Genomic DNA, 21147 nt, shown 5'->3' with positions numbered 1-21147 from the left:
ATTGTGGCTTCATAGAAGGAATTCGGTAGTGCTCCATCTGTTTCAATTTTGTGGAATAGTTTGGATAATATTGGTACGAGGTCTTCTATGAAGGTCTGATAGAATTCTGCACTAAACCCGTCTGGACCTGGGCTCTTTTTGGTTGGGAGACCTTTAATGACTGCTTCTATTTCCTTAGGAGTTATGGGGTTGTTTAACTGGTTTATCTGATCCTGATTTAACTTCGGTACCTGGTATCTGTCTAGGAAATTGTCCATTTCCTGAAGATTTTCAAGTTTTGTTGAATATAGGCTTTTATAGTAAGATCTGATGATTTTTTGAATTTTCTCTGAATCTGTACTTATGTCTCCCGTTTCATTTCTGGTTTTGTTAATTTGGACACACTCTCTGTGTTCTCTCGTTAGTCTGGCTAAGGGTTTATCTATCTTGTTGATTTTCTCAAAGAACCAACTTTTGGTTCTGTTATTCTTTCTATGGTCCTTTTTGTTTCTACTTGGTTGATTTCAGCTCTGAGTTTGATTATTTCCTGCCTTCTACTCCTCCTGGGTGTTGTTGCTTCTTTTTGTTCTAGAGATTTTAGGTGTGCTGTCAAGCTGGTGACATATGCTCTTTCCTGTTTCTTTCTGCAGGCACTCAGCGCTATGTGTTTTCCTCTTAGCACAGCTTTCATTGTGTCCCATAAGTTTGGGCATGTTGTACCTTCATTTTCATTAAATTCTAAAAAGTCTTTAATTTCTTTCTTTATTTCTTCCTTGACCAGGTTATCATTGAGTAGAGCATTGATCAATTTCCAGGAATATGTGGGCATTCTTCCCTTATTGTTTTTGAAGACCAGTTTTAGGCCGTGGTGGTCCGATAGCACGCATGGGATTATTTCTATCTTTCTGTACCTGTTGAGGCCCGTTTTTTGACCAATTATATGGTCAATTTTGGAGAAAGTACCATGAGGAACTGAGAAGAAAGTATATCCTTTTGCTTTAGGATAGAATGTTCTATAAATATCTGTTAAGTCCATTTGTTTCATGACTTCTCTTAGTCTGTCTACGTCTCTGTTTAATTTCTGTTTCCATGATCTGTCCATTGATGAGAGAGGGGTGTTGAAGTCTCCCAATATTATTGTGTGAGGTGCAATGTGTGTTTTGAGCTTTAGTAAGGTTTCTTTTATGTATGTAGGTGCCCTTGTATTTGGGGCATAGATATTTAGGATTGAGAGTTCATCTTGGTGGATTTTTCCTTTTATGAATATGAAGTGTCCTTCCTTATCTTTTTTGATGACTTTTAGTTGAAAATTGATTTTATTTGATATTAGAATGGCTTCTCCAGCTTGCTTCTTCCGACCATTTGCTTGGAAAGTTGTTTTCCAGCCTTTCACTCTGAGGTAGTGTCTGTCTTTGTCTCTGAGGTGTGTTTTCCTATAGGCAGCAGAATGCAGGGTCCTCGTTGCATATCCAGTTTGTTAATCTATGTCTTTTTATTGGGGAGTTGAGGCCATTGATGTTGAGAGATATTAAGGAATAGTGATTATTGCTTCTTGTTATATTCATATTTGGATGTGAGGTTATGCTTGTGTGCTTTTCTTCTCTTTGTTTTGTGTCCAAGACGATTAGTTTCTTGCTTGTTCTAGGGTATAGCTTGCCTCCTTATGTTGGGCTTTACCATTTATTATCCTTTGTAGTGCTGGATTTTAGAAAGATATTGTGTAAATTTGGTTTTGTCATGGAATATCTTGGTTTCTCCATCTATGTTAATTGAGAGTTTTGCAGGATACAGTAACCTGGGCTGGCATTTGTGTTCTCTTAGGGTCTGTATGACATCTGTCGAGGATCTTCTGGCTTTCATAGTTTCTGGCGAAAAGTCTGGTGTGATTCTGATAGGTCTGCCTTTATATGTTTCTTGACCTTTTTCCCTTACTGCTTTTAATATTCTTTCTTTATTTTGTGCGTTTGGTGTTTTGACTATTATGTGACGTGAGGTGTTTCTTTTCTGGTCCAATCTATTTGGAGTTTTGTAGGCTTCTTGTATGCCTATTGTTATCTCTTTTTTTAGGGTAGGGTAGTTTTCTTCTATGATTTTGTTGAAGATATTTATTGTTCCTTTGAGCTGGGAGTCTTCACTCTCTTCTATACCTATTATCCTTAGGTTTGATCCTCTCATTGAGTCCTGGATTTCCTGTATATTTTGGACCAGTAGCTTTTTCTGCTTTACATTATCTTTGACAGTTGAGTCAATGATTTCTATGGAATCTTCTGCTCCTGAGATTCTCTCTTCCATCTCTTGTATTCTGTTGGTGAAGCACATATCTACAGCTCCTTGTCTCTTCTTTTGGTTTTCTATATCCAGGGTTGTTTCCCTGTGTTCTTTCTTGATTGCTTCTATTTCCATTTTTAATTCCTTCAACTGTTTGATTGTGTTTTCCTGGAATTCTTTCAGGGATTTTTGTGACTCCTCTCTATGGGCTTTTACTTGTTTGTTTATGATTTCCTGGAATTCTTTCTGGGATTTTTGCGATTCCTCTCTGTAGGCTTCTACTTGTTCTCTAAGGGAGTTCTTCACGTCTTTCTTGAAGTCCTCCAGCATCATGATCAAATAGGATTTTGAAACTAGATCTTTCTTTTCTGGTGTGTTTGGATATTCCATGTTTGTTTTGGTGGGAGAATTGGGCTCCGATGGTGCCATGTAGTCTTGGTTTCTGTTGCTTGGTTTCCTGTGCTTGCCTCTCGCCATCAGATTATCTCTAGTGTTACTTTGTTCTGCTATTTCTGACAGTGGCTAGACTGTCCAATAAGCCTGTGTGTCAGGAGTGCTGTAGACCTGTTTTCTTTCAGCCAGTTATGGGGAGAGAGTGTTCTGCTTCTGGGCGTTTAGTTTTTCCTATCTACATGCCTTCAGCTGTTCCTGTGGGCCTGTGTCTGGTGTTCACCAGGCAGGTCACTTGCAGCAGAAAAGTTGGTCTTACCTGTGGTCCCAAGGCTCAAGTTTGCTCGTGCGTTGCTGCCTACGAGCTCTCCGAGGCGGCCAGGATGGTATTTTCTAGTTCTGTCCATTTGCCTGAGTATTTCATGAAGTCATTGTTTTTAATAACTGAGTAGTACTCCATTTTGTAACTGTGCTACATTTTTTTGTATCCATTCGTCCATTGAAGTACATCTGGATTCTCTCCAGCTTTGTTCTATTATTAATAAGTAAGGCTACTACAAATATATTCGAGCATGTGCCCTTTTTATATGTTGGAATATCTTTAGGGTATATTCCCAGTAGTTGTATAGCTGGGTGCTCAGGTAGAATTTTATTCAATTTTCTGAGGAACTGCAATATTGTTTTCAAAAGTGGTTTTACAAGCTTGCAATCCCACCAGTAATTTTTAGCTTTATACCCAATTTTTAATAGGGTTATTTGGTTCTATGGAGTCTAACTTCTTGAGTTCTTTGTATATTTTGGATATATCTATCAGATATAGGTTCGATAATGTTTTTTTCCCAATCTGTACATAGTTGTTTTGTCCTATTGACATTGTCCTTTGCCTTACAGAAAGAAGCTTTTCAATTTTATCAGGTCCCATTTGTCAATTGTTGATCGTAGAGTATTAGCCATTGGTGTTCTGTTCAGGAAAATTACCTTTGTGCTGATGCATTCAAGGCTCTTTCCCACAGACTATAAGAAGCTTAACAAGAAGAAGACTAAAGTGTGGATGTTTCAATTATACTTAGAGGGGGGAACAAAATAATCACAGGAGGTAGAGTGAGGAAGGACCTGGAAGGAAGAGAAGAGGGGGAAGGCAAAAGGGGTGCAAGATCAAGTATGGGAAAAGACAGGAGAGAAGTCTAGAGGATCAGGAAATACGTAGCAGCAGGGGGTGAGGAACTAGGGGTAGCCACTAGAAATTCTCAGATGCCAGGGAAACAAGAGGTTCCTAGGAACCAACTAGGTTGACATTAGCTGAAATAATCAACAAAGGGAGAGAGAATCTATAGAGACTAGCTCCAGTAGACAATCACAGCCTGTAGTTGAGGGATGGGGCCACCACTAATCTCAAAAATTTTAACTCAGAATTATTTCTGTCCAAAGAATATACAGGGACAAAAAAATGGAGCAGTGAGTGGAGAAAAGGCCATGCAGAGACCGCCCCACCTAGGGATCCATCCCATTTGCACACACCAACCCCCAACACTATTGCTGACACCAAGAAGTGCTTACAGACAGAAGCCTGGTATAGCTGTCTTCTGAGAGGCTCTTTGAGCACCTGAGTAAGACAGATGCAGATACAGCCAACCATTGGACTGAGCCCAGGAACCCCAATGGTAGAGTTAGGAGAATTACTAAAGGAGCTGAAGGGGATTGCAACCTCATATGAAGAACAACAATATCAACTAACCAGACCCCCTGAGTCCTAGGCACTAAACCCCCAAACAAATAGTACACATGGAGGGACCTCTGCATACGTAGCACAGGATTGATTTATCTGGTATCTGTGGGGGGGAGGGCATTGGTCCTGTAGAAGCTTGATGCCTCAGAGTAGGGCGGTGCTAGAGTGGTAAGGTGGGAGTAGGTGGGTGGGTGGAAGAACATGCGCTTAGAGACAAAAGGGAGGAGAATGGGATAGGAGGTTAAGAGGGGAGGCTGGGAAGGGAGGCAACATATGAAATGTAGATAAATAAAATAACAAAAAAATAAGAGTAACTGACTACCTTTGTGTCACCACTGTGTGTAATACAGGCTAGATGTTTACTGAAAGACAGTCTTTTTGAAGATATTAATCTGCTGTTTCCTTTAAAATCTGGCTTGCTTCTCTGAATAAAGAACAATTCAAAAGACTCAACTCCAAATCTACTAATCTTCCATCAAGGCAAAGCCTTGATGTTTAAGTGCAGTGTCTTTAGAATGACTTACAAGTCTATCAGAAGTACCACCACCTAGTTCCACTCAGTTTCACTACTTTGTATAGCACATAAATGTGCAAACCAATGGATACAGGTGAAAAACTAATGGATGCACGGCTGGGGAGGGGCTTTACCTAACAGATCCACCCAAGATCTTGGAAAATGGTGGGCCTGATGACTGTACATGAGAATATGGCCCTGAATGGCTCCTGGAGGTGGGTTTTTCTCCTGAGAAGACTCATTGTTGCCTTCAGAGCCAATAGAAATCAGAGACACATCCAGGTGTATGGTTCAGATGCTATATGGTAGCCACAGTTAGTAACAAAGCTATTATCTGCAACTTTGCAATATGGAGCATCATCCAGATCCAAAGTCCCAGAAATCTCTTCAAGTCTAGAATTTAGGTAGATTGTTGGGTTTTTAAAAATAAATAATTTTAGTGTCATCACCTCCTAACTCTTCATTCATGCATGTTTATACTGTGCATGATCCAGTCAGAATCCTTGGAGACTGACAAAGGACATAGGACAGAATTTCTTCCTGAAAAGCTGCTCCTTAAATATTGTTACAGCCCACTGCAAGGATGCCTCCATTCACCTCTCTCTGCCTCTCTCTCTCTCTCTCTCTCTCTCTCTCTCTCTCTCTCTCTCTATCACACACACACACACACACACACACACATACACACACAAACACACCACCTACCTTTACAGTTGTCTATTTTCATACTTTGATGACTTTATTGGAAGGTTTAACATTATAAGACCCCTGAATCAATAACAAGAATTTTAATATCCTGTATAAACATATCTTACCATTTCAGATTTCCCAGATTTGGTTAATTCATCAAAACACTAAAATTAATTCTTACCAATTTTTGGTGCCCAGAACATACTTCTGAAAAATGCCTGGATTATGGGCTGGAGAGATGACTCAGAAGTTTGAAAGGTAAAAGTTTAAAATTGCCCCCTAGACAAAAGTTGAAGCCAAAAGAAAGAAAAATAGTCGGACCCTGGAACTGCCTGTTCCAGGAACTAGCTGACCACAGAAAGAGTAATTTCACCAGCTGGTTCAGCCACTTTGTCCAGGAATTAGCTAAATTGCACCAACTGGTTCAGATAATAGCAGGAGTAAACAATCATGAGAAACAGGAGGTTCTTCCTTGTGATTTGCTATGGTTTTTCCTTTAAATACCCCTTCTCCCAGCCATTCAAGGTCAAACTCCTCTCCTCCTCTCAGGCTTGAATCTGTCTAGAACAAAGCACTTAAAAATCATTCATTTGATTTTAAAATGAGTACTTTGTCCCATTTGTTCAACAGAACCCATACTGGCATCCACTATCCAGTTCCATAATAGGAACTAAAAACTGTGAAATATTTTAAGAGGAATATGGAAGGATCCACATGAATTTGAAGTCAGGAGACTCTAGATCAAGGCTGAAATATCACGAGAAGCTTTCTGCTTCTCATCAATACCCTGAGTCCCTCTCTGTATGTCCATGAGTTTGAGTCAATGAGACACCTGTGTTCCTGTCACTTCTTTACAGAGGAGTTTCATGACATGGCAGGGAAAATGTCAACTATTTCCTCTGGTGGCAATAGTTCTAGTCTGCTGCCTTTTGCTGTGACCACTAAGAACCCAAACAACTTGTGGAAGGAAAGTGTTTACTTGGCTTACATCTCCTGATATCAATTTATTCCAGGGGAGGGATGATTAGGGAAGAAGAAGAAAGAAGAACCTAGGGGCAGGAACTGAAATAGAACACTACACCCCACTCCCACCCCCTCAAGGAAGGCTGCTTCCTGTCTTGATTCCACTGGATAACTCAGGTACTTTTCTTATACAGTCCAGATCCATCTGCTCAGAGATGATACTGCCCACAGTGTAGCAGACTCTTCTACATCAGTTAACAATTAAGAAAATGCCTCCAGAGAGGCGCCCTTGGTTCAATCTAATACATCCAGTACCTCCATGAGGTGCCCTATTCCCATGTTGCTGTAGTTTATGTTAATTTGACAAAAACTAACTAGCACAGGAATTGATCCCTGGGTCATGGTTATGTCTGCAAAGGCAGAGGCACTATCAAGGAGAAACTGACACGTGTAGTTAAAAACTGTCAGTGATAGCTGGCTTCACAGCGTCTTTTCTAAATCAAATCCTCCCTTAAAAAGCCACAACCATAAATTTCCACAACCCTTCCTCTGTGAAATGTGTGAATACTTTTCTAATACTATAACAAGTGCACAGAAAGTAAGTCTGTGTGTGGGTGTCTGGGTATGTGGATGTGTAGGTGTGTGTATTTCTACAGAGAAAATGTGGCTTTGGGGAGAGAGATACATCCCTATGGGGAAGCCCAAATGTAAGCCCTAAGCAGGACTATGGATGAGTTTTCTGTCAGAGTATGGCATAGGTGTCCTAGGACCTTGCTTTTGACAGCATTGATGGGTGCACTGAGATGAATCTTACTGTGCACAATACACTTCTGGATAAACTGAGAAAGTGAATTAACCACATTGAAAATAGCAACCTCCCATGCCTTGGAAAATGTCTCAGAGCCCTTTGAACTCAATAAGGTGTTGCAAGAAAGCACTCAAAGTAGAACTGTTGCCAAGACATTTCTACTTCTAAGGAGAGGGCACTGGGGTTTGGAATGGAAGTTATACAGCTTCATAATTGTTTTGAAGGAAAGTACAAATCCACTCGGGTTATTTCCTCCACAGCCACATTTGTCAGAGCTTGGAACATGAGGTATTGAAGTGTGTGCATTAACACAAACCACAGGCTGCCCTAAATTAGACACTCTAGTGTAGTTCACTGCCATCTGTCAACTCAGCACATGGGAAAGAGCAAGGCACCCCTAAAGCTTTAGCACACATGGGTCCCTGGAAGGAAATAAGTGCTGGACAGAGCAGAGTGGCTTGAGTGTTGGAATCACCCCTTCCCCATTACCAGAAGAGAAATTTGCAAATGTGGGCACTTAAATGACACTGTTAGGCACTTGTTTGTTGTGTCCTGCATGGCTCAATGTGGAAATCTAAGAATACCTGAACAGGTTCTCAATCCTCAGCTCTATTCAAGCGAGGACCAAGTGCTCAAATACATGCACTTCTGGGGAGGCACTTCTCATTCAAACCAAGACATCCACTGTCTATCTAAAACATACTCAAGACCTCAGAATCACCTTTTTAAAGCTGCTTTTAGTGAATAAAGGAAATTATTGTTTGTCACTTCTCTGCTGAACATTAGCCACTTGGTGAGTCCACATTTTAATAGAATTTCAGTCACTGGAAAGTAGAAATACATATTCTTGAGGACAATGCCCATCATAAAGCTCAGCTACAAAAAAGCATTGATATAGTCCTGAGAAATCAAATATTAATCTTTATCATGTCCTATGGCATCATTAATTAATTTCTAAAAATCTTCATGCTTAAATTAAGAACATGGGATTAATAAGTAGGAAGCAGGATGGTTTTCATTCTGTCTCTGTCTGTCTCCTTCTCCCTGTCTCTCCCTCTCCCTCTCCCAATCTCTCTCTTTCCCCCCTCTTTGTGTGTGTGTGTGTGTGTGTTTGTTTGTTTGTGTGTGTGTGTGTGTGTGTGTGTGTGTGTGTACATGCACGCATGTGAGATGGTGGATGTGGGCACATGGGAAGGTCTGGTATAGATTTTAGTTATCCATTGGAAAAGACATGTGGAAAGTCCTTAATTAAATAAGTCAGTTAGGCTTACCACAAGGAGTTATTTTAATCAGCCATAAAAATAAGCAACCTTTCACATTTCAACTATGCACTGCTTACTCTCATTTTGAGTAATTCATCTGAGATACTCTGCTATTAGTGAATATTATATCCTTAATTTTTTTCCACACTGTCTGCTGTTTGTCCTTCAGTATGTCCTAGGAACTTGTTCCTAAAACCTGTTACTAAATTACAGTGTAGGAGACAGCTACTGAAAATTAAGCAATGAGAAAAAGGGTTTGGAATTTAATTTTTCTCAACAAATCAGAACACTGAGACATGAGAAGTGTAGATCTTCCAACCAAATGTGAGAGTGTTCACAGTCGGAAATAAGGCAGAGACGGCAAGGGACAGCAGACAGATGAGAAAATGAGCAGCAGTAGACATGACATTGAGTTTGCTCAGGAAAGCAGCTGCTGGTATATTCGTGCATGAAATCCTTATTCTGTAAAGACAAAGCAGGCTTCCTCAAAAAGTATTTTTAAAAACTTTGAAACAATTTTCTTGGTCATTTCTAAGACTTTCTTTTTTCCTTTTTGTTCTCTAAGACTTTATTTCTTTTTCTTCATTTTGCATGCGTCTTAATGGGTAAAGCATAGTCACCTTATATACTTATATACTCCAAATATACTGTTACAGATGTCTATTAGAATATGAGAACTATTTCTTTATAGATAAAAGTACATTAATACATATTCTTTGTTTACGTTATTTTATTTTATTTTTAATTATGTGTGTATCTTTCTGTGTGTTGGGGTTTGAAGGTGTGTGCACTCAATGCAGATGCTTTTAGAGACTAGAAGAGGGTATTAGGTTACCTGAAATTGGACGAACAGACAGTTGTAAGCTGCCTGACGTGGATGCTAAGAACCAAAGTACAGAAAACTTTTTAAATCACTGAGCTATATCTCCAGCCTTCATATTTATTACAACTACAAATACTTATGATTCACAATTTTATAAAATATTTACTATTATTATCTATAGATAAATATTAAATATAAATCAAATTTAATACATTCACTATATCAATTAGCTAATTTTATAACTGTAATTGTACAATTCTCATGTTTATAAAGCTTTAATGTGATTAGTAACCCAACTTTGAGAAAAATTATAGTATTATTACCTACCAATATTTCCTACCTTTAATATCTGTCTACTTATAATTGTTTTGCATTTCTTTTTTATTGTTTCTTTAAATGCTATTGATTAATTCATTTTATTAATGAATAAGGAATTCTATATCTTACTATGTGATCGTACACACTGCATTTCATAGATATTAAGTACCTTGTACTCAAACTCACACTTTGAGATAACCTAGTATTTCTGATTAAATGTACAATCCAGCATCAGTTAACCTGTGACCCAAATTGCTGAAGGGAAGTTGTTCAGGTAATAAATGTCGTAAACAAATTAGTAAGGTTTGTTTCTCAGGAAGTTCCTTTCTGGGCCTGTATCTAGGCTTTGTCTTTTGATAATGACCTCCCTAATACACCAGGTTTGAGGATGACTCTTGCTTATCTTCTTCAAAATCCAGCCAATTCTCTTTAGCTCTCAATGGTCCAAAACTTTGTAATGCTGCAGTGTACAGCCCCTGACTCTGCCTATAACAAGGCACACATTTTCTCCAGTTGCTAAGAGAATTTATAGCTGACAGCTCTCAGCTAAATCCTCATTATCCACTGCCTTCAGCTAAAGAAATTACCCAGAGTCATGTCCATAGGCAGTGATAGATCATATGATCACATTTGGAATGCTGAAGGACCATCTCAGCTCTAGCATGACATGTGTGATTTACTGAGGACATTGCTTAGGTTGCATTGCCATTTAAACCTTCCTCTGCCCAGTCCTATGTTACTATTTCAGGGACAGAGATTCCAGGTTTCTTTCTATGTGATTTTCTGCATGGTAATTCAACAAGAATTGTTATTTGGGAGTCAATTTTGTAGGGAGAGTATGCTAGATCAAGATGTGGTTAGGCAATGATAGTGCAAGGGTGGGATTCAAGTGTGTTAAGGCAAGATTCATATCTTACCATTATTAAAGATTGTAGTGCCCCAACTTTATTCATTATTATGACCAACCACACTCTTCACATTGGACAGCATTTTAGCTTGCTCATTTTCTCTCTTAGACATATTTCAAAAGTTTTGAGTCCTTAATTTTATTTTTCTCTTATTATCTTTCCTTTTTTATTAACTTTACAGCAGTGGTTACTACAGTTTTCTATATACATTCTTCACAGGGCAAGTAGTCTACAAAGAGCCTTTAAAATATTTTGTGAGTTTCGCACATGAAGATGGTATCTACATCATTCTCGTGTGCCCTTCCATGTCCAATTTGTTCTCCTGTCTCACCCCTCTCAAATTCACTATCTTTTTAATTTAATATTGTTGCATATATACATAAATTATATGAACTACTGATTCCATTTATTGATGCTCATGTGTACATGTGTCAAGAGAACCACTTAGGAATGGATAACCTATGTGAGAGCTCGTCCCTGTGGAAATTGCTCCTCCTCCCTGTATCAATTCTCATTGATCGTCTATAGTTTTTCATCTAGGAATGGAACACTGCAGAAATTCCTTTGTCCACTCTGGCAATGTCAACTGGTGCCGTTATATGTTTGTTCAAGGAAACATATTCCTGAGGTTTGATAGGTATATTTTTCCTTTTCTCATCTTGGGGGGGGTCACTATCAGGCAGCAGGTATCCTTGACCTCTGGTTCTTACAAATTACCACACTTGTGTAATCGTCTCTGAATCTCTGGTATAGGAGTTGCATTTCAGACACATCAGTCATGACTAACCCAGAGTCGCTTATTTTCATTTTGACAGTTGAGAATCTCTGTAATAGTCTTCTGTTGTAAAAAGAAGCTCCTTTGAGAGGAGCTACAGTTATCTGTGGATAAAGGGGCAAGTATTTACAACACAGTTTAGAAAGTATATTTATGAGGATCTTGTGGAGAAAAATAAATACTGAACTCATGCTGTGTTTTTAAACATGTAGTCCCTTGATTATATAATAACACAATGTGCTATTATGTCATATAGACTCGTTTCCTAGTAGTTAATGGTTTGATAGAAGTATCATGATTGGAGAACTGTATCCCTCTCAATGGATGAGTTAAGACTTTCACAGCAAGTATATAATTTTTTGGCCTTTAACAAATAGAATACAATATGTGGATTACATGGTTGTCTATCAGGATTTATTGTTGTGAACAGAAACCATGACCAAGGCAATTCTTATAAGGACAACATATAATTGGGGCTAGCTTACAGGTTCAGAGGTTCAGTCCATTATCCTTAAGGTGGGAGAATGGCAGTATCCAGGCAGATGTGGCGCCCACCTCAGGCAGCAAGGAAGACGCAACACCGTTGAATTCTTCTCAACAGCCTTTATTGCAGGAACACCTCATTGTTGATACGGGGACCCCGAGGAACAAAGGCACCAGCCTTATATACAAGACAGGCTATGGCTATATACTTGTCCTCTAGGGATTGGTGGAGCATGAAATACCTCATTAGCATGAATATCACTCCAGCCTGAAGCTGCCGGAGAAATGCCAAGGACATGCGCTTTGTGGGTGTTAACCACAATCGACCACCAGATGTCAGCGCCATCTTTTATCTATATGTGCCACTCCCTACAGGCAGGCATGGTGCAGGAGGAACTGAGAGTTCTGCATCTTCATCTGAAGGTTGCTAGGAGAAGATTGGCTCTCATGCAGCTAGCATGGATGGTCTTAAAGCCCATGCCCAGAGTGACACACATTCTCTAACAAGGCCACACCTACTCCAACAAGCTATAACTCATAATAGTTCCACCCCTTGGGAAAAGTATATTCAAACCACCACAATGGTTAAATGTTTTTTTAACTAGGCTCCATGAGTGTGCTTGCTCTCTAAACTTAACATTCGACATGGCATTTCAGGGAATTGCTACTCTCTAAACATGGAAGATGTGATAGTTGGTTACGTCAGCCTCACACAATCTAGAGTCGCCAGATAAGAGAGTCTTAATGTAGGATTGTGTAGGTCAGACTTGTTTGTGGGAATGTCTATGGAAAATGTTTGGATTATGTTCGTTGAAACGTGAAAACCTACACACTGTTGGTGGCAATATTCTCTAAGAAAGGGGAAAGGTAAGCAGGGGATATGCATATAAATATGTATTAATTAATATAATATGTATGTATTGATTAATATATTAAAATTAATGAACGTATAATATGTTAATAAATAAGCATGCATTAATTCATCCCTCTCTACTTCCAGATTGACAATACAGTGTGACAGGCTATTCTCATGCCCATTTCCTGCCATGATAGACTGCATCCTCTCTGGAACTCTCAGCCTAGATAAACTCTTTCTCATTCTAGTTTCTTTTGTCAGAATATTTTAGTATAGCACTTAAAAAAACTAATATAGAATGCAAACTCATGTCTATAGTAGACATCAATTTGAGGTGGAAGGAATACCACTAGATTCTACAGTGTGAGGGATTTGATGGAACTAAATTATGGGGCTAGACTTTACAGAGAATCATGTCATGCCAAAGTACAGTCATGGCCCCATGCAAGGGGTCAAGCTTGTTTAACTACGGGTGATATGTCTCAACATGCTGAATGATCTAATATCTTCAATTTTGCACCAAACTTTAGAGGCTAACCCATACTCTGGTTTCTCAAAATTGCCCCTGCATAAGCTATTCATTTTGATATTCTATTATAGTTTGAGGAGGTAAGGCAATTTCAGAAGGTTCTTTTTTTTTCTTTTGAAATCTTTCTTTTGTAATTAATTAATTTATTTACTTTACAACCCAATTATCAGCCCTTCCTCTCCTCCCAGTTCTCTCACAAAAAACCTCTCCTCATTTCACCTTCCCCTTCTGGGTGTCACTGCCACCACTACCACAACACTTACCTCCTCACTTCCACCCCTTGATCCCCTGCAGATCAAACCCTTAGAGGAAAAATCTCATCCTCTTCCACTGAGGCCAGACAAGGCAGTCCATTTACAGGCATGGGATCCATAGGCAGGTAGGCAACACGCTCATGGATAGCCCCTGCTCCAATTGTTGAGGGAAACTGCATAAAGACAAAGCTACTCATCTACATGTGTGCAAGGGGCCAAGGTCAAGCCAGTGATCACTCTTTGGTTGGTGATTCAATCTCTTTGAGTCCCCAAGGATCTAAGATAGTTGACTATTGGTCTTCCTGTGGAGACCTTGTCTTCTTTGGGTCACTCGATCCTTCTCCCACTTCTTCTGTAAGATTCACTAAATTCCCTGTCATGTTTGGGTGTGAATCTCTGCATTTCTTTCCATTTGCTGCTTGGTGTATCCACTCAGAGGACAGTTATGCTAGATTCCTACCTATAAATGTACAGACTATCATTAATGGTGTCAAGGACTGGTTCTTGCCCATGGCATGGGTCTCAATTTGGGGAGTCATGGGTTGGCCATTCTCTCAGTCTCTGCTCTATCTTTGTCTCTCCACATTTTGTAAGCAGGGCACATTTTGGATTGAAGGTTTTATGGGTGGGTTGCTGTCCTTATCCCTCCAAGGAGCGTCCTATCTGGCTAAAGGAAGTGGTCACATCAGCATCTATAACCTGCACTGGTGGGTGTGTCAGCTTGAGTTGCCTTCATAGACCCTCTGCAGCCTCTCTCTATCCTAGAGATTGCACCCCCCATGATGATCTCCCTTCTCTCTCACCTCATCTCCTTATATGTGATCTCACCATCACCACTTTGTTCCCCTCCCAATTCCGTCCTCCACCCAATTCCTTCCATTGACTCCTGATTTCTATTTTGTTAGGCCTTCTGAAAAAGGTTCAACTATCCTCACACGGGCCCTCCTTGTTAGTTTCCTTCTCTGGGTTTGTTAATTATAGCATGATTAACCAATTTATGATTAACATCCACTTATATGTGAATACCATGCATGTCCTTTGGGGTCTGGGTAACCTTTCTCAGAATGATATTTTCTAGTTCCATCCACTTGCCTGAAAAAATTGATTGTGTCCTTGTTTTTAATAGCTGTATAGCATCCCATTACATAAACAAACCATATTTTCTGTATCCATTTGTCAGTTGAGAGGCATCAAGGTTGTTTCCACTTTCTGGCTATTATAAACAAAGCTACTATGAACAAGGTTCTTCTTAACCTTCTTATCTTAATGGCTTTTGTCATTCAGGCCAATGAGCAAAATATGAGATATAACAACTATTAAGGAAATCTATCTCAATTACTTTCTGAAAGAAAGCTAAAGACAAGTTCTCTGATCACTTTGGATAACTGATACATAGACTTGAGCCTGAGGCTAATTTAAGGTCTCATTTCTTTTAGAATACAACTGTAGGGGGCTGGGATCAGTGTTAGTTCCAAATGCTACCTTGGCATCATGTATTTGCTAGTGCAGGTAAATGGCTGCAAGTCTCTTTTAACATTAAGCTGTGGTTACTAGAAGCACTTATACAGCTGTTAGAAGATGCCCTCCTGTCCTTTAATTAATGGGTTCTGTACCTGTGAAACTGAAGTCAGCATCTCTCTCCTTCCTTGTTCTCATCTCCATAGGCATCCCTTTCTCTTCCTGGCCTTTCATTTTGTTTCTGGCTGGTATAAAGAAAGGCCAATTCTTCCCGTACATGTATGATTTATTAGCACTTACCATGTCTTTTTGGTTGTTATTCTGTTACTTCCACTCTGCCTTTATTATTATAAAGAGCACATTTTGGTCAAAGGTGGATGAGTTGCTGTCCTTATCACTCCACTGGGAGTTTCTGCCTGGATACAGGAAGTAGTCACATTAGGATCCATATCCCCCACTGCTAGAATTCTCAGCCAGGGTTGCCCCCTTAGATCCTCTGGGTATTTGGCTTCAGTCACTCATCCTGAAACCCAATAATAAAGCATTGTACAGCCAATCATGCCTGAAGGTGACAATGTAAGCAAAGGCATGGTTGCCTGCATAGATGCATGACTCTAGGGAAAAAATCAAGCCCAGTGACACATCTGGTCTACAGATGATTCAAGCATGGCTTTTAGCTTTCCAACTCCTTCCTCAAAATAATAACAAAGTAGCTAAGGAAGACTTCATTTCCTATAGGTCTTTTACATCCATTAGCATTTCTGAATCAACTCCAGGGGACCTAGCCACGACATTTGCTTCTAAGTCATAGATGAGTGTTCTTCTTATATTCCGTCTTGAGATCTGGTTGTCCTAGCTTATCTCTGTCCTTCAAGTTCCTGATGATATGAGTTTGTTGGTAACAATAGTAGAATTCTCATACTAACTTCTCCATCCTAGTCCCAGGAGTGGGTTTTCTCTCCAAGGTAGACTTTACCTCAGTGTTATGTCTGTAAACAATTGAGTATCGTAAGGTAAACCATAAAGGAGACAAATTAAGCTGGCAGGCCCTTACCTCATTATTCTCACTGTAGAATCTGCAAATAGTAAGAGACATTCATACCCCTCACAGTGGCTGCTTCTCCTCCCTGCCATGCTCAAGCATCATCTTTCTGCTTCCTGGAGCACCATACAATATTTTATAACCAATGCCTTGCTTTTGTGCAGGAATCATTCTGGGTCTGAGAAGTCCTCCTTTGAAGCTTCCCCATCCTTTCAATTCAAACCTGGGCCAGGAGTTTAGTCAGGTTTTTTCTGACGCTGCTTAGGATAAAGATCTCTTTCCAGATAAGTATGGATGGCTGCTGACTTTCCAAGCACACTTGAATTTGTTTAGCTGACCTAAAACATGCTTCCACACAAAGCAGGTTGCAGAAGAGTTGAAATGAATCTTTGCCTCATTCACCACTCTCCATATGCTTCAGCTCACTTAGAAGAAAGCTCTTCGGCTATGTGATTCTTTTCTCATTCCCTCAGTGAAAGGCTTGGCAGCCTGGAGAGCCCTCCGGGATAGAGATCATCACACACTCCAGTTGTCTCCAATGGTAGGGTACTTCCCTTATCAGACTAAACTTTGATGCAGCCATAAACTCCCACTTATTGAGACAGTGGATTCCTGTCTCTATCTGGGTTCTTGTCCTTCCCCCTCCAAGAATAAATAAACAGCAAGGGGTTAAAAAAAAACAGAAAATCATTTTATACCATTATCATCAACTCAATAAGAAAATAGCTCACTATTTAGGGATGACAACTTGAATAGGACAGTGGGGGATTTGAACTTAAAGGAGCAGCAGAACAATAACCAAGTGTTTGCTGACGAGTGATGTAAGTGTACCATAAGACAATGTGAGCCTCAGAGTTTCAAAAATGTCCGTTTGCTGAGGGGACATACTGATCACCTTCACACTGGGGATGTTTTCCATCTGCATACTTCCCCTGACGTCACAAGCAGATGCAACTGAAAACCACCTCTGAGCCAACCAATATTTCATAGACATTGCATGCTGTTGAGTACAGGACCTTTTGTTTAATATGCTCCATTTCTTGATGATTCTTCCATGACAGGGGCCCCTCTTACCCCTTATAGTTATGATTCCTAAAAGTCTTGAAAGGCAAGTTTTGTTTTTGCCACTTCTTATCATGTCTTTCTAAAGAAGAGAACTTGAGACCATTTCTTTCCTGGAGGCCATTTAGTTAGGAATATTTTAGAAAGTAGATGATGGAAAAGGAGATCTACCAAAAATATAGTACAAGCCAATAATCAACTGTTTGGGGCAAGTTGTGTTCAACCTTACTGGGTTTTCTGAACAGCCTTTTGTATTGTACCTGTTGGTACGAGTGACAGTAACTTTTTGCCTGGAATGTTCCTTTACTCAAAGGCAAAGACATTCCCTATCTGTGCTGGGCTGCTGGTCTTGTGAAGAGCATCTTTCTAGGCTTCATTCTTCTTAAGCAATCTCTTCTTTTCCTGTACCATGAAACTCTGTACTATGGAACTGCATCTGCGTCCTCTCAGCATTCACTCTCGTCTGCTGGCTTCTTCTTCAGGTAACACTAATCTGCCTTCTATCTTTGGCATACCTCATATTAAATGCTGTCCTACAACATAGAGAGGTTAACTAGCAAGTGGAAAAAACAATAATGAAGAACTCACCTTTGTCTAAGACTACATCAATCATCATCCAGTGGCCCAAGCACTCTTAGCGCTATGAGAACTTCTGATAGGGAGATAACATTTTCAGAGTATTTCAGGCTGGGACTCAGAGAGGTCTTGCTCTATGAAGCAAGTGGCTTGGGGCTAGGCTTGAGATGGGGGTGCACTTTTGCAAAACTGATCATGGTATGTACACACTTGTTCACACAAGCACTAGAAAATGCAGCGGACAAAAAATGGTGCAAAGAACAAGGGATAATATGTGGAAGGCAGGGTGAGTATGATACTAGAAATTATGGGTCTTTCTGATGTGTGGCTTATGCGAAGTGAGCTTGTGGAACTCACATTGTAAATAAGGCACAGATCATATTTTCAGCTCAGAAAGGCCATGTCAGCACTGAACAAGAGATACAAAAGAAGGACTTCCTATCACTGGCTTAATTTTATTTTAAAGTGGCAGAACTTTATTTTCTCATGATGCAAGAGAATAGTGTTTAAAGTGAAGGCAGCAGCAAAATTCTGTTCCTTCTTTGCCACTTTTAACATCTGGTGCTTCCCATAACCCTAGCCTTTTCTTTGCCTGGAGTGGCACCCTGCAGTCTCTATATCTGTCTTCCTTCCCATAGGCATTTTTCCTCCATGTAGGTACCACTTGGTCTTTACATGAGCTTATGACTAGGGCATTTACCACAGAGTCTTACTCTCTGAAATCTATTTATATTCTGAGCTTGTAATGGCTGTGCAATTTGAAAGCATACTATGTCACCAAATGCATTCTTGGTTGGATATAATGTTGGAAACAATTGGAAAGGAATAGCTTAAGATTATAATCAACAAAACACTTGTAAGACTCTTATCATAGGTTACCCACACTGTAAATGGGACTGTGTAAGGGTACGTAGTAAACAATAGCTTAAGTAATCCTGGATTCTTAGAAAAAGAAAAAAATAATATTACTTTAGTGTAAGTTGGAATGAATGACCACCTTCTTGCCTTTCTTCTCCCCTAATTTCATGAGTTTTTTACTCTTGGGTAAAAGGGACTGGGCTGTATAAATGTTATTTACTTTTCTAAATGTTTTTCAGAGAAACAAGACCAGCCACAAGTATGTTTGGATGGCCGGTATTCACTTCTAATATTGATAGAAGTGGAACATCACACGTTCACTTCTAAGCTCAGCCTATATATCTAAATATCATTTTCCTGAAAGAAACTTATAAGGTAGAGCTCTGCATTGGCTCTACCTAATCTACTTTGCTGAACCAAATTGCTGGAGATTTAGCATAGAGCTTGGCTGCAATATTCTAACGGTGAAAAATCAGGTGCAGAGCAAATGAGATTAATGTCTCAGCCAGCACCATATATTTCCTTGGCTTAATGTGGAACACAGTATTTTCTCTCCTGGTGAGGCTTCAAAGAATTATCATACTTTAGGGTGAAACTAATTGCCAGAGAGAATGAAAGTTCATTTCCACAGATGAGATGGCTCCTCCAGCCTGGAAAGGAACGCTTCTTCTTCTATCTTGATTTGCATTCCTGGGGGTGACTGAAGATACTTGAGGACGTCTGCACTTCCGGCTGCCCAGCTGCACTGCAAACCTTTGTCTTCTGTGGCTGTGTGCTTAGGATGTCTGTTCTGCCCAGCTGTCTTGCGCCAGACAACAAAGAAATGTGATTTTTGCATTGATTTGGTGGTGATAATTTTGGTAATGATGATGAGGCTAGCTAATAATTATACAATGGTACAAGATGTTGTTCAAGGCACATCATGCCAAGACTTTGTTCAGGAAGCCTACACACATATAGATTGCAGAGCATTAACAACCTCCCATAAAAGAGGAAATAATCTCAATGAAGCAATCACTCAGAACATGGAAAAAAAACTAAACAAAACATTATCCTCTTCCTTTTATTCTCTGCCTCTTGGTATGAGGAAAGTATTTTACTTTCCATTAGATAACATTATTTCAGCATAAGAGTCAAAGGGCAGAACTAGAATATCACAGCCAGACATGAATTCTTAAAACCATTTACTCAATAGATCATCTTATATTTTAATGCTCAGGATATGAAGAGCAAAACAGGTGAAGTTAATCCCTGGGTGGAAGGGGAGAGGGGGGTCACACAGCCATGTAAAGGAAATATCCAAATTTTGATTCATCAACCTAGACCTCATAGACGGCATTAATCTAATTTTCAGTGATGCTAACTTTAAGAATGGTTTAAGAAACTTCTTAGCTATTATAGTTGAAAACATTTTGCAAAATAAAACCTACCATAATCAGGTAACGATACAAATAAACAACTTGACATCAGTAGGCAAAAACTGAATCTCTTTTGTAAATGTTGTAACTGAAACTCCAGTCCAGAGCACATGCTAATTGACCATCTCTGGTGGCAGTTCATTAGGTCTCTTCCAGCTCCAACTTCAATATTCCCAAAGAACTCTGTAACCATTCCTTACCACTTCATAACGTTCATAAGGTATCTCTTCCCTTTCATGCAGCATTGGTGAAAATTCACTACAGAAAAGATTTATGCGATCATGCTATCTGCTTTGCCAACACGGGAATTTCTCCACTTAAGCTTAAACATAGAACAGCAAAGGCCTATGCTCAGTTCATAAATATCCAAATTTAACTAATTTAATTCTGGTACTAGAAAAGCATTGTTATAATTTGAATGTTTTGTTGTTCCAAATCCCACTTAAATTTTTACTGACACGGTAGCATTATTAAAATAGCAGGACCTTTAAGTGCCTTCAGAGCATGCTAAGGCCACGAGGTAATCACAGATTCTTAAGTTAGATTGCTTCTGTTATAAAAAGATTGGTTCCCTTCTTGTCCCTCTTTGTTCCTTCACTCTTGTTCTGGGAATAGCATTCCTACTTTCTGAAGAATACAGTGAATGTTCTCTTGGAAGGAAGGACTTGACTTTCATCCAACAACAAATCTTGTGGCATCTTGGTCCTAAATTTGCTAGGCTCCAGAATTATTATCTAGAACATATCTTTGTTTATAAATTACCCAATTTTAGGCATTCTTTTACAGTATCAGAAAAGCACAGTCATCCATTTATAAAAGACCTTCAGACAAGTGTGTTTGAAATAATTTTTATTTATAAATGATGACTAGAAACCATAGCAAAATGATACATAATTATTTTAGGTGATTTGTAGCCATAGATTCCCGATCCACTGGTAATTGTTTGTTGGGCAAGACCAGGCATCATCCTCAGAAATTGAACTTTTCTTTCCTTAGCCTTAAATCATTTCTTAACTCTTGGTCTTTCCTGTATATTCTTTCCTGCTTAGAGTACAAATTCTTGCCCACGGTCTTTGTAAACAAAACACTCTGAAGCAGAATAGCCTGACTTCAGGAGATCTCATCTCATGACTCCTTCTGAAGCACTATGAGCTGGACCCTAGTGACTCATCCATTTGCCTGTTTCC

General features: G+C 39.5%; 1 long non-coding RNA gene across 1 annotated transcript in view; it reads left to right on the top strand.

Annotated features, from left to right (window-relative positions):
* Positions 1–6661: 6661 nt before the first annotated feature.
* Positions 6662–21147, top strand: part of LOC148001456 (uncharacterized) — a 176147-nt gene continuing 161661 nt past the window's right edge. Inside the window, exon 1 of the long non-coding RNA XR_015637144.1 lies at positions 6662–6707. This is a non-coding gene — a long non-coding RNA (uncharacterized LOC148001456). The remainder of the gene's footprint in view (positions 6708–21147) is intronic.

This window comes from Rattus norvegicus, chromosome 14 (assembly GCF_021556685.1).
Source record: "Rattus norvegicus strain SHRSP/BbbUtx chromosome 14, alternate assembly SHRSP_T2T, whole genome shotgun sequence".
Classification (NCBI taxonomy): domain Eukaryota; kingdom Metazoa; phylum Chordata; class Mammalia; order Rodentia; family Muridae; genus Rattus; species Rattus norvegicus.
Note: the sequence above shows the minus strand (reverse complement) of the source record. Positions and strands in the feature narration are given on the sequence as shown.